The sequence below is a fragment of the Motacilla alba genome, chromosome 3 (genome assembly GCF_015832195.1).
Source record: "Motacilla alba alba isolate MOTALB_02 chromosome 3, Motacilla_alba_V1.0_pri, whole genome shotgun sequence".
Lineage (NCBI taxonomy): Eukaryota > Metazoa > Chordata > Aves > Passeriformes > Motacillidae > Motacilla > Motacilla alba.
In genome coordinates, this window is record NC_052018.1 from 70653666 (window position 1) to 70668923 (window position 15258).

The window sequence follows — 15258 nt, forward strand, 5'->3', positions numbered from 1 at the left end:
CCAAATGCTTTTTCATTCGGATTATCTATTTCCATATGCTCTAATAAAATCTATGAGATCTGTGAAACATGACTGGTTTCTTGCCAGGATCACACACCACATTCTTGCAGTGAGTCTCCAGACATGGATATGTCAATAGATTCATTCTTGCAGACAATGAGGAAAAGTAAGTTATATGCCTGGTCCATCAGCTTCAAGAATGTAATTTCTCAGACACTTAGTATCCCATTTGTTTTTTAAATTAGTTATTACTTTCAAAAGTAATTAAGTCTGAAGAAATTAAGAGACAGCATAGCTACAAAATTTAAATCCCCTAAAACAGGAAGTTTCCAATTTTTCCAGCCTTATTCATACTAGTGATACCTTGAAATTACTTCAAGTTAGATTTTATTATCCAATAAAAGACTAATCAGCATAAATGAAGCTGTCAGAAAGCTACATTAAAAAACTGCCATAAATAGTTCTCTTGTTCTTTTGTATATTCAGTTTGGATTAAAGCTTTTGATCATTCAGGGTCAGCAGAGACCATTATGGATATGTACTCATATCTGTGTTATATCAGATGCCAGGAAATAGTACCCATTTATTCTGTGTGAAGTCTAATGCATTGTGGTCATTTGAGGGTCCAAGTGGGATGCTGAGGAATTTTCTATCACATTTCAATAAAATAGCATAGTAGTTTATAACCTTCATTTAAAATTTACATTTCTCTTTCTGGTCAGATTTTTCTACCTTTGGATTTCAGCCAGTGAATCTTGTTATGTCTTTGTCTTTCTAAAAACTGGACACTGTTCTACTAATCTGGTATTATTTGTACTTACATTTGTGTCACTATGAAAAAAATGCTTGTACCTTTCTTTTGTTGCATCCTCTTCCTCACCCGTGGTGTTGTAAGAGACATCCTGTCTGAGCTTATTATAACATTTTCACAAGAAAATTAGGTCTCTGGTAGTTACTTTTCTATTTCTTCTCTTTCTACCAAGAAAAGAACAAGGGAAAGAAATTTGCCTGCTAAATAAATTCCTCCTAGTGCCATCTATGTTTTTTGCACTGCCACAAAAAGGAAAGTCACAGAGAGTAAACAAACAGTCTCTCCTGTGCTAAAATCTATACAATCTCTGGCATGGCTGCCAGTCACATATTGCTTGATGTGAAAAAAAAACCCCTATTTCAGCATGAGCAGTTAATGGTATTGACATTGCTGAATAGCCAATTCAGCTCAATATTACTGGGAAAAAATGTAATTTGAGCAATCAGATGGATGAAATTCATTTTTTAAATGATAAAACCATCTTCATGGTTAGCATTTTCTTTAGTTACCATTTTTTTATCAACTGTTTTTTAATGTAGCTGCCTTTGTCATGTTACTGGAATGAAGTTAAGTTTAATTTCTCCTATAAACCTTTGTAGAGGGCTGTGTATAATTCTGTTTGTGTCATTACAAATTCTGATTCATCAGTTTAGATTGTTGTTCTGAAGTCTTGGTTGCTGGAAACAGTGATTTTCCTTCTTGCCAGGAACTGATTATTTGTTTTCTTCCCAGAACAAGAGCTTGTTATTTACTTGTTCATAATATGTACTTTGTCTGCCTGACTGATATTTGGAGTCCCTTTGTAGCTTAGGTGTTTTTCAAGTAAAAATCTTCCATGAGTGAAGCAAGTGGATCAACACCAAGTGGGTAGATTTAGCAAGGCAATGCATTTAACAATTAAACTGTAATAAAGGGTGGATCTCTTCGCCATGACCTTGTATCAGAGGTTGGCCATCATTCTGCAAGTGCTTTGGTTTGTATTCAGCCTTGCCACTGTTACGTCTTCATGAACCAGTGATGTCATGGCTTGTTCCTAGGGCTGGTGGAAGCCTCCTTCCTTTTAATTTAATTTGATAATACCTGCTTTTTGTGCTAGGAAACGTCTCCCCATTTATTATTTTTTCTATTCCATTGTAGGGGAAATCAGTGTTAACCTTGAATTGAGTCTAATTGTTGGAAATTAAATTTTGGAAAGTAGCATCTAAAGATCACATCAGCATTTTGGTGTTGAAAGGAGACCTGACTGATCTGACTTGTTGAGCTAACGGGAGATTATGTGACAAAAGTACCTTTCTTAATTAGGGAGACCATGAGAGGAAGAAAACATGGACGTGAGGGAAACAGTTGAGGCTCATTAAGATGCTCTTTTCCCCTTCAGTCTTAAGTCTCTTTACCAACAAATGAAAACATCAGACTAGTGTTGTGCTGAATGAATAGGAAGAACCATTCTTTCTGTGCTCTTTTCCTGAATTCCCAACCTGAACTGAAGGGCAGCACCTTTATAGGTAGGTTGGTTGGCTGGTTGGTGTGGTGGTGCATAATTTTCATATTACTTTTCTTTTTTTATTCCTCCTTTTCGAGACTCAGTGAAAGTCCTGACTTTGCTCCTGTTGTTTTTATAGACAGTCCTGTTCTTTTCCACCTTTATGTGAAAAAACAGCTTATATAAGTAAAGATGATGGGACCAAGACACAAACTGAATTAAAGAGGGTAGTTGGACCTAGTGAGAATTATCCAAATGCATTTAAAATACAAATGTTATTCTATAAATGCTTTTTGTTCCTGTTATTTGATTTTAAATCCTTCTTGTTTTGCTTTGGGTAGCATTAAAAAGCTAGCCGTTACCAAATTTTTTATGTAACTTACCTGGATACAGCGCTGTCAAGTTCAGCTGAATGGTTTCTAATGTTTCAGAGAGCAGCCTGTATGAGTATACATTGAGAGAAACTAAGGGAGAGACAAAAGGTCCAATAGGGATTTAAAAACAAATTGGATGACTGATACCACGATACATGTCGGAAGATACTCTGTTAGTCTCAGCATCCTGACTAGAATATGGTTTTGATTATTTATGTTCTGTTTCTTCAAGTTCCCCACTGTCTTTTGTGCTTAACTGTTGTAGCGCATGGCATTGCCTGTCCTAATCCATTTTGTTTGGGAAGTAGCAATTCTCATAGCACAACATTTTCCTCCAGAAGTGTAAACAGCTTTTCCCAGTGTAAGTTGGCTTAACTGAGGAAGAGAGGACACTTATTCCCATGGTATGCACAAAGCCCATAAATGAATCTTTCTGGATGAAAGATTCTCCATAAGTATAGGATCATTATCACGACCGCTATAAAAACCTGAATGCTACTTGGAGAGTCTTAAATATACTTCTGACACTCTGACAATCTTTCCTTGCTGGTAGTGCTAGTTCCTCAGTGCTTTTCCTGCTCTTTAATCCTAATGTTCTGGAGTTTTATTTAAAGTGAATAAACTGGAATCCTGGCTCCCACAACTAACCATCCTTCAGCACAAACTGGTCCCAGCACCTTTTACAGAAGGTGCTATTAGCTGTTACAATACCTGTATCAATCAAAGCAGCATACAAAGAATATATCACTATTTAAAGTAATTTACATCTTAAGCTTGGCATATAATTCCTCAAGGGATGGAATGACATTTAAGCATCATGCCTAGTGAGCAGTGATACTAAATGTTCTCTAAGAATACTAGTCACTGATGTCTCAAGTTATCATGATCAATAGTAAGCTACATTTTTTATCCTGTCCAGTCTCCAGTTACAGTAATTTTGGACCTTTGACAGCTAGAAAATTCAGGGGGAAAAAAAGATAAGAAAAACAAAATGTAAAGTAAATATTCTTCTTCTTCCTGCAGTCTATAAGCTGGTGATAGATGAATCTTTAGGGATTTAAAATTCAGTCCAAATGAGCATCTAGCACTTCAGATTGTTATCAGGTGAACTAGTCAAATTTAGAGAGCTCTTACATAGGTTTACCATTTGGTGCTGTTACAATGAAATAACATGAGGATAAATTTCTTAATTATATCTCACCATTTGTTGTATCAGAAGAGAAATTGGAAGCTGTCTGAATCTGGACTGAATGTCAGTTTAGGGAGACACAGAAAAGCCAGAGATTTCCTGTTTATTTGAATTACTTTGTTCTTTCCCACTAAATATGTTGGCTTGGACAAAACCCCAAAATTTAAATACCTGACTGTGTTTATATGTGCAGAGATGTATGTGCTTCTGTCAAATATACATTATTTACCCACACATTTGTGTTATAAGAGAATGCTCAGAGACACAATAACAAGCGTTTTCAGTATATTCTTATTTCCACTTGTGCATAGTGATCAGCCAAATGTTAACATTGCAACCATTTTGCAGCTATTTGCAGAACATTAATTATTTCTTCTCACTTCAATGTGTCATTGTAATTGATTCACATTGGAGAATAACATTCAAATTTAATTTACTTAGTTCAATTTAATTCTGAGTCCTTGTTAGAATGTAGCTTAAACAATGACCGCATTTTATGAAAATATATAACAAGAAAATAACATCTGCTGCACTATGCTGGCAAACACCAAGGCTAATGAATGGTTGTCAGTATCAAAACAGATGTCTGTTAACAGTTTAAAAAATATTCTTTACCAGTCTAAATAAATCCTTAAATTAATTTAATTTTTGTTTGTAGTGTGTGGCTCAAGTTGCTTTTCTATGGTGAGGCATGATGAAAATATTGGTAGATTGAAAGGTTTCTGTTCCCTTTAAGAAATCTGACTTCAGGGTGACACCAGATTTGGCTTGTGAAATCCATAAAAACAGTTTGATTTGATGAAGATTATCTTGTCAGTAGAAGAAGACTTTCCTCTTTCCTAATATGCTGAATATATTTATCTGCATAGGAGTATTACAGTTCAAAATTCTGGAGGGCTTTCCTTGGAGTGGAAAAGGAACATTTAAGGGAAATACAAATAGCTGTATCATACAATCAAGGGAAATAAAATGGAAACAACTTCAGTGCTCTTCACTCCGTATGTCATATACTTAGCAGTTCTCAGCATGTATACCTTGGGTCATCTTAGATCTACCCTGCTTCCCAATGTAACCAATGTAACGCCAACACTCAAAACAATGAACAAACTGCACACAACATCCATAGGCCACTCTTCCATTTGTCTCTCCTCACTCAAGTCATATTAAATCCAGTTCTTTCTTTTTCCTGGGATGACAAGTTATTTTAAACCTTTCTTGGTTAGTCAGGTCAGTATTAGGAAAGTTCATTTTCTAATGAGGACTCTTATTTTTTCAGCTGAGACATTCAGTGTACGGAGTCAGAGGTTTGCAGGTCAGGACGGAGACTGAGTGCAGATTCTAAATTATTTCTTTGAATGTATAGAATTTTTTAACCTTTTAACAGTGTCTCTAGCCTGTCAAGTTTCATAGCTCTAAGTACACTTTCATGGAAATGTGAGCATTACACAATATATTTTGATCACTTTTTTTCCATAATGGTGACATTAATACTTGAATAACTTCATCATGATGTTATTCTTTTTCCTTGTTACTTTTTCTCCAAAGCAAACAGCATTTAAGAAGATTAATTGATTTTTGAGGATGAGTCAACAAATTACATGTTGTTTTTTATCTTTATCATACACAGAAAATTACTGCTACAGTGTGTCAGTAATTCACAATGGCATATAAATAGGACTGAATCCAGCAGAGATCATAGTGTGGCAAACACTGCTCATTATTCAATTTACTTTTATGGACATCAAGAGGAATTAAAAAGGAGTCTGTAGGTGTTACTGAGGCTTTTGCTGTTTTGCCAGAATAATCCCTAAGTATTGTGCATACTTAAACAGTTACACAGATTATGAGTAGTTCTTAAGCACAATGCCACTTAATGTGAGCAGACTTTCACCACTTGCACTGTTAACACTTGCTGGATTGCTATATTATTCTTACAGAAAAGTGCAATCTAGTTTTGTACCTGAAGTTTTAGATATATGTATTGTAAATCAAGGGCGGCTCCGACGAGGGGAGAGAGAAAGACACATCTGACTCCAACATCAGAAGGCTAATTAAATACTTTATTACACTATATTATTCTATACATCTAAAACTGAATCTGCCATGCACTCACTCTTGCTCACAACTGCACAGAACTGCACTCATCTCTCGTTCTTCCATGACTGCCCCGTGACTGTCAGCAGACAGTCCTGACACAGACACACTCTTGGCCCTGATAGGCCAAGGGAACAAAACATCCTCACTCTGGGCAAACAATCTCCGTATTGCATTCCACTTTGGCACAACACAGGCACAGCAAGTGATAAGAATTGTGTTTTCTTTCTCTGATGTTCAGAGAATGTGAATCCCAGAAATATTCTTGGGAAAAATTGTGCCCTGCTTTTCACTATGAGGAGAAATGTGGCAACATGTATGTTTCTCTTTGTTGTAGGTATTGACTTGCTGATCATACAGGCATCTCAGTAAGATGCAATAAAACCCATGGGAAGAAGTTTTTCCAAATGATTTTCTGTCTCCACAAAGCAAATTTTTATGAACTACTTACTACTTCAAAATTTTGGATTTGAGGTTTTTTTTAATCCTCTCATCTCAGTTTCTAGCAAGTGTGAGGCACTGATTATCTTGTAGAAACCACTGAACTCTGACTTCTTATTCCTTTGATGCTTATTCTCCCAGCCAAGAGTAGAAGCAAGGCAAGGAGAGAACAGGGTACAAGGAGAGAGAATTCCCTGTGCTTAGAAATTAAAAGCCATGAATTATAGTTTGTCCCACAATTACAGTTCATGGTGCACTAGATTTTGTGGAACTCTGGAATAATTATACTGTGTGAAAAGCTGGTTTACTTGGTTTCTCTTTGTTCTTCTTTTCACACAGATTCAGCTTTAAAATTGCTTCCTTCTCTTATGCCTGGTAATAGACTGTGCATTTTACAGCATCACTAAAACCAAAAATAAGAGACAGAGAATTTGGCCTCCGAGCAGAAAGTTTGGCTGTGTTCTGACAGGATGGCAGAAAATCACCTTCTATTCCCAGCCTTTTATTCATACAGAATTGTAAGAACCTCTCTTCTGTGTGTATTTTCTCCTGTGAGATGGAGGGGCACATTTAGGCTGACAGAGGCCCTTCAAGATTGTATCCCAACTCCTGTCTCTCTCTTTGCCTTTGCCAGTCTGACACATTGGGCACTTAGGGTCATACAGTAGGGATCATCTCAGCTGTTGTGCTGCCTCTTGCTTTGCGTTAAAGCTGCACCAGTGTAGAGTGTGTTGAACGTGAACATACATTGGGGTGCCCAGGAAAACTGGAAAACTGTGAGTCACCAGGAACCATAGTATTGGTCCAGTTTTTGAGGATCCTGATGACAGGCTGGCTGAGTTGCTAACAAAATGTCTAGAAAAGAGAGTGTTGTCCTTGAGTCTGGAGAAGAATTATTTAAGAGGCATGTGAGGAAAATAATTATCTGGAGAAAAGCAGACTGTAGAAAAATAATCTGCTTGAAACATTCAAATTGAAGAAAATGCAAATCAGTGAAACTTTTTGTTCAGGATAATCAGTTTCTTTCATTCTACTCCTCCAGTCTTCTTCATTTGTTGCAGAACATAATTTGAAAGAGAAAACTGGTGGAAAGATACACTTAAAATAGTGGCAGACAGACAATAAATTCTATACATTTCTTTGTATTTTCCTATCATAAAAATACAGATGTGGTAGAAGACCAATTCTGACTTTCCTGAGGAACTTTCTGTCAAAGGGATTTGCTAAATGGTGTTAAAAGAAACAAGCAAAACCCAACCACAACAGAAGCTCATCAGAAATAGTAACATTCCTCTTTTTATAAAAGTTCATGTGATTTTAATAAGTCTGTATTTATAAAAAAGCTGTTTTGGGGCATAGTTCATAAATAAAGGTGATAGTAATTTTTCTCCTCTTACTTCTTTCCTAGATATCCTATGGTCTGAGTAAATACCAGAGCATACATAGCTCCAAAATTAAGCTTTTTATAATTAAAATTAGATATTAATTTCATATGCTTATTGCCCATTGTAGCCACCAAATATCACTTTTTGGTAGTGTCCTCAGTTAAAGAAGAACTGTGAGGCTTGAGTTGTTTTTTTAAAACAAAATAAATTGAAATGAGCTATGAAGAATGAATGGAGAAATAGCCTTTTGCCTGTGTCTGATATCTTGGGGGAACTATGGCACATCCTTCAATAGCAGCACTGGTGTCCTTTATGCTGCTGGCCATCTTTTGTACAGAAAATCTACCAGTCTTGCTTGCAGTTTTTTAAGATTAAGGAAGATTAAGTAATTCTCTCATCTATAGAATTAGTTTCCCTCTGTAGCATGAAGAAAATATGAGACATTGCGTGGAAGTTTGGAGACGATAAAATTGGCAGGATAAAACAAATGAAGAAGGTACTGCATTATAAACTAGGAGCATTTGCACATGAAAAATGAGAGCCTGTGTGTTTCAGAAGCACAAAGATGTTGATCCCACTTGCACAGTGGGGACTGCATCTTGAGAAAGAAACCTTCAGAAATAGCAGGGAAGGACCAGGGGCTGAGGAATAGTTGGTTGAACACGCACTCCTAGTTTTATACTGAGACTGAGTAGCTATCACAGTCCTTGTAGGCAGTGTAGCAGAAGGAATCCAGAGCAGGAATAGAAAAGCACATTCTGCCATTATACAGCCTGTTACTGGATTCCTTATCTGTGCTGGTATTGATACCCTTAGGAAGGAAGAGACGATAAAAAAGTGATATAGAAAACTCAGTAAGTCCCCCAGAATAAAAGGTAAGCTCTCAAATTTACCCCTTGAGGCGACTTGAGGTGACATATCAATCTTAATACACATAGGAAGATTTGTAGTATGGCAGTTTTAATGAGCTGTAGTAGGGGAATTGGACCAACTCAGACTAGAAATAGAGTGCCAGATTTTCTAATGGGATGGTAATTAGCTCCTGGGTCGTAGCAGTCATGATGGATTTTCCGTCACTTCCAAGACCTTAAATCTGATTGTGCACTTCTCCATACAATTAGTTTTGACTGCAGCTTATTAAAGTGACTTGGGAATTGTTGTGTGAGAATGTCTGCTCTGGCTAGATGAGTGTTTTCTGTTTTAAACTTACTTGTAGTTGATGTGCATTCCTAGTCAACAGAAAATTCCAAGGTTCAATTTTACTGAAAGTACAAACTACCTTTAAAAGTGCAGATCCCTGGAATACTTCCACTGTTTTGGAAGGAATAGAAACACTCTTCCTCACTGTGGTTCATCTCTCAAGGCAGACTACTTTTTTTTTAGATTGGTTTCTGCTCATCCTGATCACCTATGGATCTCCAGTGAAACCTGGCGGACCACCACGTCCTTGCTGCTATTTTTCAGCAACACTTGAGAGTGATTCCCTGGACTGTTTCTTAGCCCTTGTGGAGAGTCCTGCAAATTCCAGTGAATACTGACATGCTACTTGCAATGTAACAGATTGGAGATGAAATCCAAACCTCTTAAATTGTGTGTACAGCTGTGAAAGAATTTGGTGCTGCTAATTTGGGAAAGGTTGTTCAGCATTTCTGGGCTACTCAGAGGTTGTTATGATTCTTCTCATTCTTCAGCTCTTCTGTAGCTGTAGTTTACAAGCTGGTTTTGTTCAGTGTAAAAGTATATTACTTTCAAAGCTGGCTATAACAAACTGAAAGCAGTGCTGCAGTTGCTTCAGCAACGTCACTTGCAGTGGTAAGGGGAAGTAAGTCCTCTCCCCAAAGAGATGGATGTCTGTGGGACACATTCTGCTCTATGATAACTTTGTTACTTATATGGGATTCTACCGGTGTGAGGGGACAGTGTATTCTATGCTGTTCTTCCCACAGATAGGCTTGTATTTGATAAGAGTGACATATTTCACAGCCAGTATGATTTCATGAGAGAGGGAAGTCATGCTTGTCAAGCCTGATTTCATTGTATGACAGGGTAACACACCAAATTGATCAAGGGAAGCCAATAGATGTAATCTTTTTTTATTTCAGTAAAGATTTTGATACTTTCTCTCACAGGATCCTTCTGGACAAAATGTTCAGCACACACTGGATAAACACGTCATGAGATGGGTGAGCAGCAGATGGGTGGTGCAAAGGGTCGGGCACAAAGGGCTACAGTGAATGGGGTGACATCAGACTGGAGACGTGGGATTCCAGAGGGCTCCATTCTCAGCCCTGTGCACTTCAACATCTTCATAAATGACTTGGACACAGGTCTGGAAGGGATGCTGAGCAAGTTTGCAAACAATGCAAAGCTGGGAGGAGCTGTTGACTCCCTTCTGGAGGCTGGGAGGCCCTTCAGAGGGCCGGGCAATCACCAGCTATATGAAGTTCAACCAGGGAAAGTGCTGGACTCTGCACCTGTGATGGAGCAACCCTGGATGTATGGACAGACTGGGGAATGAGATGCAGGAAAGCAGTGCCAGGGAAAGGGACCTGGAGGTCCTGGTCAGTGGCAAGTTGAATATGAGCCAGCTGTGTCCTGGCAGCCAGGAGGGCCAACTCTGTCCTGGGGGTATCAGGCACAGCATCCTCAGCTGGGCAAGGGAGGGGATTGTCCTGCTGTGCTCTGCTCTGAGGCAGCCTCACCTCGAGTGCTGGGGGCAGTTTCAATATAAGAAAGAGATTGAACTGTTAGGGAGTGCCAAAGGAGGTCAGTGAAGATGGTGAAGGGCCTTGAGGGGAAGGCATCTGAGGAGCAGCAGAGGTCACTTGGTCTGCTCAGCCTGGAGAGGAGACCTCATTGCAGTCTACAGCTTCCTTGTGAGGAGAAGTGGAAGGGCAGGCACTGATCTCTTCTCTGTGGTGACAGACATCACTTTATCACTTCTCAGTGACAGGACATGAAGGAATGGCCTGAAGCTGTTTTGGATATTAGGAAAAGGTTCTTTACTGAGAGGGTGGTTGGGCGCTTGAACAGGCTCCACCAGGAACTGGTCACAGCCCCAAGACTGACAAAGTTCAGGAAGTGTTTGGACAGTACTTGTGGTCACATGGTGTTACTCTTGGGCCAGTCCTGTGCAGGACCAGGAGTTGGACTCGATGATTCTTGTGGATCCCTTCTAACTCAGAATAGTCTGTGATAGTGTGTTCTCAACAATGCAAGAGGGAGCTCCAGGAGAATAAAAATCATGTTTAATTTTGCAAGATGGAATGTGTCTCATAGGGGCTACTGCTTTCTTCTCCATTTCTTTCTTTTCCACTCTCCCTTCTCTCTCCACTGCTTTGTTTTGACTTGTACTCTCTGCTTCATTTCTGCCTGCTGTGCTGAAGAGATGCCATCCACAAGAAAGCCTCCCATCAATGCACTGGGCACAGAAAAATTTCTGGTAGGATCCAGAAGCAGCTTGAACCTGACCTAGCTGAAACAATCATCTAAAGATACCAAATCATCCATGATTGTAGCAGCTTTAGTTGCATCTGTTCCATCTCACAGAAAAAATACCTCTAAAGGGAAAGATTTTATTATCTGTAATTTTAGCTAAACACTTTACTCCCTGTCAGAGTAATCTCTCCTACTTGTGTGAGTCACTATCATAGCATAAATCTTTTAACATTGTTGTTTCTGGACTAACTTGCTGGTGGCTCATCACAGCAAGGTTTTTGTTTCTTTGGGTTGTAAAACCAGTGTTTTTTCAATCAGTTTGGTTAGCATGAAATTGTTTCTAGTAAAGTCGTCAATGTGGGAAAATGTATTAATTCTCAAAGCTGTGTGAGTAGCTTCCCCAGGCTGCCCAGAATCACACAAGAGAGTGGTGCAGTAAAATAAGTCATTTTCCCTTTGAACATTTTGAATGAATGGGCTCAGAAAAAGAGTCTCAGAGAGACTCCTGTCCTGCTTTTTAATACAGTCCTGTTCAGTGTTGTCTTCAGTTCACATGTTAGCATGTAAGACTAAGGTGATCATGCAGACCCTGGGATCAGCTCAGTTGATTACAACATGGTGCTAATAATGCCAGGTTTGCAAGTTCAAGCCCCCTGTGGGCCATTCACTTAAGAGCTGAGCTTTATGTTCCTTGCAGGTCCCTTCCAACTCAGAATATCTGTGATGCAGAAGAGGAGAAAATTATCCATTCATCTTCATGGACGTAGTGACTTATGTTGTAGTTTCTAAGTTACTTGTGTCTCTGGTTTCCTGTGGGCCTAGCTGCAGTCGAAGGATGGTGTCTCCTGTGCTTGATAGTCCTGCTCTTCCCTCTCCACTGTTCAGTCCTGGGCTGATCCTGTCTGAGAGCTGAGCAGTTCTCAGGGAGTGCATCTCTACAATTGCAATAGAGATGCCAAAGCTATAAATGACCCGACTAGGTATTATCTGCTCTAGGTTTGTATTTAACATGCAAATTACAGTTCCAGAAGGGAGAAACAGCAAAGTCTTTGTATTGCAACAAGGCTCCAAGTTACGGGAAGTTATGTTGCAGTGCTGACCTTACTTGCACTGCATGTGGATACAGAGCATGTGGGGTCTGCCCTTGGCTCCCAATGTGCGTTGTGGACATATGGCCTGACTACCTTGAGCAGTCTAATTTTGTTATAGAAGCCACAAGTTACAGCAACAGTTTTGCTTCTGACCTGTCAGGGCTTGTAAACCAAAACATTAGCTCTTCAGAACTCTCCCTCCCCTGTTCTTTTAAGCATCCCTAGTTAAACAGTTTGTCCCTAGCCTTTCATCAGTGTTCCTCAAAGGCCAACACTACAGAGCACTACACTTAACTAGCTCTGCTTGGCTGTGAGTTCACTCCCATTAATAGAGACTGACTGTCCTCAAACCAGTATGTGTTATCCACAGAGGCCTACAAATCTAGTTAAAATATTCCATGCTTTTTCTTGTGGGGTGAGAATGTGAAAAAAAAAATCATCAACTTATCTTCTCTATTCTGGTACAGAGGATTTACATTAACTAGTTCTCATTCTCTTAAGTCTGTGAAGGAAGTGGAATTTTATCTTACTCTTCTGGCTCTGTAGACAAAAAGTCCTTGCATATGTAAGCAGTTGTCATAAAGTTCCAACAATGCTTTCTGAGTTTTCCACAATTGTGGGGTCTCTGTCACACTGTCACGCAGTACATACTGATTTACTGTACTGGGCTTTAGAGACCTCCTGTGAATTAATTTAATACCGACCATTTAGGGTTCAGTTTTTATTGCAAGCTTTCTAAGAACAGGGTGATGTAGATTGTTAAGAAATATTTCCTGCCCCTTCATTCAGGGAAGATACTATTTAAGTAAAAGCAAAGATGAATGCCTTTACATAGCAAGGAAAAGGCAGACAAATTATAGAAATTGCAAGCCCTGCTCCTAATTGAGAAATAACAATTCAGTCCTTCTGTAAAAGTCTATTTGGTCTAGGTTGGGGGTGAATCTGTGAGGGAGTTTGCTGGTTCTGGCTCCTTGCTATCTCACAGCAGCCACAAATCCTGTGGAGGGTGTGGCTGTAGAAAAATCTACAGGGGGTTCTTTATCTGGGGACACAAGTGCTGTGTCATGCTGTTTTCTCAGACTGGCTTTTGAAAGTGTTTCTGGCACTGGATTTTTTTTTACATCTCAGTGCAGTGTGAAGGGATACAAGAGTATCTTTTACCTCTACACAGCTGTCTTGTCTTCTTACAGCATTTTTTTCCTAAGTCAAGCAGGTTTTTGGGATCATGTCTACTTGCTCCATGAACAACTTTTGAGGTGGATCAATATGTTTAGGCAGATTGGCAGAGGGCATTGATCTCAGGGGTGCAATAATCCTACAGGCTTCAGGAAGAAGCCAAGGAGGAGGGAGAGAGACTACTTAGTAGAGTCTCCACAAGAAAAATAAAAACTGTGGGACAGACTTGTGCCATTTTGGACAGCAAGAGTACACTTAGGAAAAAAACTGTATTGTGCCACATCTTTATGGTCTTCTTCACTTACCCAGTGGCATCTGGCATCATTATTTGTAAGCATCTGTATAAAATTTTATTTAAATTGTCCAAGGTTTTGAAAAGATATGTAGAGGACATATGTAGGATATATTTGTAGGATATATAGCCTGACTCAAATGTAAACTAGATGCCTCTTGAAACTAGCAGTGGATAGTTCAAACTTCCCATATGTCAACAATTAAAGAATAAAGAGCAAAAAGAAGGGAAATAGTCATAAAATATTTCTTCAGAAGAGTGTGGTTTAGAGGGAGGCAGTACTCTCAGCACACAGCAGATGAGACCAGTATAATTTGGTGCCATGTTTTTTCTTGTTGCTGTTTGATGTGTTACCTCTCTGGGATAGCACCATAATACAGTTTCAGCTTGTAGGTTCAACGTCATAGAGCTCCTCCCAGAGGAGCTGCTCTCTAGAGCAGGTTGTGTGGTGCTGTGCAGTGTTTGTCTTCCTTTTTTTTAATCAGCTTTATTATATCTCTTCTCTGGACTTTTTCCTGCAGCCATTTGAAATTGCTACAAGGATAATTCATGGGTATTTGAATAATGTGTGTTTGGTGTGGCTTCTTGTAGGAAGTGATGTCTGCTTTCAGTATCTGAAGGGGGTTATTATAAACAGTTCAGACTACTGGAAGGACATTAGGTGTGTTTTGGATTCCAATTTATTATCCAAATAGTGCCATTCAGTTCTAGATAGGAAACAATTTAGAAGTGTTAGTTTAAATGTCAGATCTACTAGAAATTCCTCCACAGCCTGGCACCATAGTAGGCAATGTCTTCATTCAGTCGCTCTGCTTAGGAGTGGAAGCGCTTGTTGCCCTTAACCAGAGGTGTGGAGTCTGCTCATATTGCACCTTAGAGTAGAAATGGACTGTTGCCTTCCTTAAACTACCCCAAAAGTCACTTATTTTTTAATGGAAATAAAATAATTTAGTGGACTTTTTAGTTTGATTATGCATGTTTGGTATCTATGAAGAATTTTTAGTGACAATGCAGCAAATCAGAATTTTGTAAGAAGAACATTATTATTAACATATTTATTACCTGATTAGTATAGCTGAGGAAGCGAAATGTGACTACTTCTTCTCTAGGAGTTGGCACAGATTGTGCATCTAAGGAAAACAAGCTTAGATATGACCTAAACAATTCTTTTTGCAGATTATAGTTTTTTGGAAATACATTTCCTTTATTCTCTGTAGCTCTTGTCTGCCAGCCCAACGTACTATAAACTGCTGTTCTGATGACTGTCAGCACTATTGCAAATATAATACTGGATTTGTGGGAGTTCTTACTGAAAGTTTATTTGCAGTTTAATATCAAAGGGTCAACTTGAAGCACTTTGTGTTAAAAATCCCATTTGTTTCTTAATGTCAGACCAAAGTAAAAGCCAAGTATTTATTTTCTTCCAACTTGACTTTGATATAGGAATACCATTTCCAAATGCCTCCCATCCACATACTTTTTTT